General features: G+C 44.4%; 1 pseudogene; it reads left to right on the top strand.

The window, feature by feature from the left end:
- Positions 1 to 1271: 1271 nt before the first annotated feature.
- On the top strand, positions 1272 to 1903 carry LOC119876861 (annotated as a pseudogene).
- Positions 1904 to 3817: the final 1914 nt, after the last annotated feature.

Raw genomic sequence — 3817 nt, 5'->3', positions numbered from 1 at the left:
TAGGGGGCGTGGTTTCGGGTTGGGGAATTAGGGCACTGGGTGATGAGGAAAGATGGGGATGTCCTAAGAAGCAGGGTTTGGAGGCCTGGCGGTTGGAGAAGGAAGGAGGTGGCAGGGGCAGGGCAATAGAGGGAAGGCTGAGAAAAGATTCTGGTACTAAAACAAAACAAAACAACCACAACAAAAACCCAACCATATACACACAAAAATATAGTGGAATAGTGCTAGCACTTGTTCCCCATCATCCAAAGGATAAAAACAGTTTTTCGGTTTGCACGGGTAAGTCCGAATGACTTACCGAATTCGGACTTTTCTAAGTCCGAATGACTCACCCTCTTCCACCTTCACCAGACTAATTTTCCACCTCTCTTGGAGATTTCAGATTCCTAATTGTCCTGTATATTCAGGCCATCAACCCTCAAAATGTCCATGTCCAAGCCCTCTCCTCCCCTTTTATAATAAATTCTCTGCCTCCTTCAGCCCTCAGCTCAAATTGTCACCTCCTCCGGAAAGTCTTCCCCAGGACCCAAGACTGCACTTGGTGCTTCTTTTGCTGGGCATCTCTAGTCCAATCTTGCACATAACTTCATTGCTGGGCATCTCTAGCATCACTTGCACATAACTTCATTGTAGCTACTCTATGCTATATATATTTTTAAAGATTTATTTATTTATTCATGAGAGACACGGGGGGCGGGGGAGAGAGACACAGGCAGAGGGAGAAGGAAAAGCAGGCCCCATGCAGGGAGCCCGACGCGGGACTCGATCTCAGGTCTCCAGGATCACGCCCCGGGCTGAAGGCGGCGCTAAACCGCTAAGACACCGGGGCTGCCCTGCTATAATTATTTAAATGGTTCATCCCTCATTAAGCTGCTGCTCCTTCAGGGCAAAAACTGTGTCTGATTGCATGTTCATATTCCCTAGGAGGTGCCTGGCACACAATAAATGCTTAATGAATAAATAGCCTGGCACCTTCCAATGCACTAAGCATACTCAGGGCTTTTAGGGTTGCTTTTCCCTGTGCCTGGAATGTTCCTCCACCTATTCACTTCCATTAGAGTCTCTGCTCAATGTCACAGCCTTAGAGAAGCCTTCCCTGGCCACTATAAAACAGCATCCCCAGTAACTCACTCTTACCCTGCTTTAATGTTTCCTTTTACAGCACTCACCACTATCTGATAGTTGCTTATTACCATTTCCCACCTATAGTGGAAACTCCAGAGATCTAGGACTTTTTCTCATTCATCACTGTATCCCCAGTGTCTAAAACAATGGAAGGCATAGTAGGTGCTTAATAAACATTTATTCAACGAATAAATGGCACGGAGATGAGTGATAGAATTTTGAATATAGTGGTGGGGGGGAGAGGTTGAAAACACTACAAAATAGGGGAATGCATAGGTGGAAGTTACAGGTCCCCAAGGTCACAGTTGACCCTATCAGGAATGGTAGCAAAGACGGAAGCCACGCTCAAAAAGGAAGGAGTAGCCTTTCCAACTAGGGCCCAGCAGAATGCTCCTGCAAAGAAGGGTGGCGAGAAGAAGAAGGGCCATTCTGCCATCAACGAGGTAGTGACCAGAGAATACACCATCAACATTCACAAACGTATCCATGGAGTGGGTTTCAAGAAGCGTGTCCCTCGGGCACTCAAAGAGATCCAGAAATTTGCCATGAAGGAGACGGGAACTCCAGATGTGCGCATTGACACCAGGCTCAACAAAGCTGTCTGGGCCAAAGGAATAAGGAGTGTTCCATACTGTATCCGTGTGCGGTTGTCCAGAAAACGTAATGAGGATGAAGATTCACCAAACAAGCTCTACATGCTGGTTACCTACGTACCTGTCACCACTTTCAAAAATCTACAGACTGTTAATGTGGATGAGAACTAATCACTGATTGTCAAATAAAGGTATAAAACTGCAAAAAAAAAAAAAAAAAAAAGGAAGGAAGGAAGGAATAGAATAAGAGCCAAGTGGAACTCTGAGGTGGGTACTCAGGAAGCAGAGCCCTCCTGGGAAAGCCACAATTCAGGCAGAGGGGATTGGAACAGGGGGCTGGAGGCCAAAGTTTACTCAGATCTAAAAGACAACATCCACCCCTAGCCCAGGCCTCTCTTTTGGCCAGATGGTTCCAGAGAAGCCTTAGCATCTGTTCCTCTGTAAATTATCCAATGCTCCCTCCTGCTTGTCCTCTCTGGTGACAGCTGGAACAATTGTCCAGGAATTCCATCTGCTCGACTGTCCTTCTCCCCTCCACAGCTCATCAACATTTCAGAATGGAGAGGTATCCCATTTCCCTGGGCCTAGGGATGGGAGCAGGGTCTGTCCCTTGGTGGAGCTGGCCTCAAGCCTTCACTTCTCCACCAGAACACACAAATTAAACCTTTACAGAGAGTCTCAGGGTCAGTCATTTTTATTTACCATCCCGTCCATGTGTTTCAATCCCATACAACTTTTTTTTAATTGTTGATGTAATAAAATTACATTAAATGAATGAATCATATTGATTCTTGCAGAGCTTAAAATAAGGCCTCCCAATTATTATACATCTCTACATGATTCCTTTTAAGTCGCCCATAGAGTATTTTCAAAATGTGACATTCATTAGGCTGTAAGAGCACAAGCTCAGGGATGCCTGGGTGGCTCAGTGGTTGAGTTTCTGCCTTTGGCTCAGGGTGTGATCCCTGAGTCCCGGGATCAAGTCCTACATGGGGCCTCCTGATGGAGCCTGCTTCTCCCTCTGCCTATGTCTCTGCCTCTCTCTGTGTGTCTTTCATGAATAAATAAAATGTTATTTTTAAAAAATAGAGCACAAGATCAGATTTCTTTGAAATATGATTTTACCATTTACTAAAAGAAATTTGTGTGAAGAAAGAAATGTGGAAGATGGCTTTCTTTTCTAAATAGGTACAATCTTCAGATCCACTCCCTACATTTCCAGAAATTGTTTTGGGATCCACAGCAGGAGGGAGGCCTGTGAATTTTCAGGTAGAAAAACTTGTGGTATATAAATTTGAAAAGTGATCTGATTTTATATTTTTTAAACAGAAAAACTATCAGTAAGCATAAACATACCTTTTTTTTTTAAAGAGAGAATTGTTTTTTAATTTACAGAGAGACAGAGAGTGGGGAAGGGTAGAAGGAGAGGGAAAGAGACAGCATGTTAAGCAGGCTCCATGCTCAAGTGAAGCACAATGCAGGGCTTGATCTCACGACCCTGAGATCATGACCAGAGTCGAAATCAAGAGTTGGAAGCTTAACCCAACTGAGCCACCCAGGCGCCCCAAAATAAACATACCATGTTTTAAACATACCATAAACATACATAAACATGAAAAGAAAGGGAGCCACAGTCCTCCAGAGTTTTATGCTCTTAGGATATGTGACATTAAGTTCTTTTTACTATGAAGAGGCTGGTTTACCTCCTCACTCCTCGCTCTGTGGATGTAAAAATACACATAGGTAAGCCTATATATTTATTAGGCCACAATTTCATCATTGTTCACGATCACTAAGAGACCTCTGAGGAAGGGATGAAAATTAAAGACTCCTTCTCTTGGGGTACCTGGGTGGCTCAGTCGATTGAGCATCTAACTCTTGATTTTGGCTCAGGTTGTGATCTCGGGGTCCTGGGATGGAGCCCTGTATAGGGCTCTGTGCTCTTCCAAGAGTCTGCTTCTCTCCCTCACCCTCTGCCCCTCCCAGTGCATGCTCTCTCTCTCTCTCTCTCTCTCTCTCTCTCTCTCTCTCACACACACACACAAATAAAGAAATAAATCATTTAAATAAATAAATACCCCTTCTAGGCTTTCAGAGTT

This window comes from Canis lupus, chromosome 12, assembly GCF_011100685.1.
Source record: "Canis lupus familiaris isolate Mischka breed German Shepherd chromosome 12, alternate assembly UU_Cfam_GSD_1.0, whole genome shotgun sequence".
Lineage (NCBI taxonomy): Eukaryota > Metazoa > Chordata > Mammalia > Carnivora > Canidae > Canis > Canis lupus.
The sequence above is the reverse complement of the archived record's forward strand: the minus strand, read 5'-3'. Positions and strand labels throughout refer to the sequence as shown.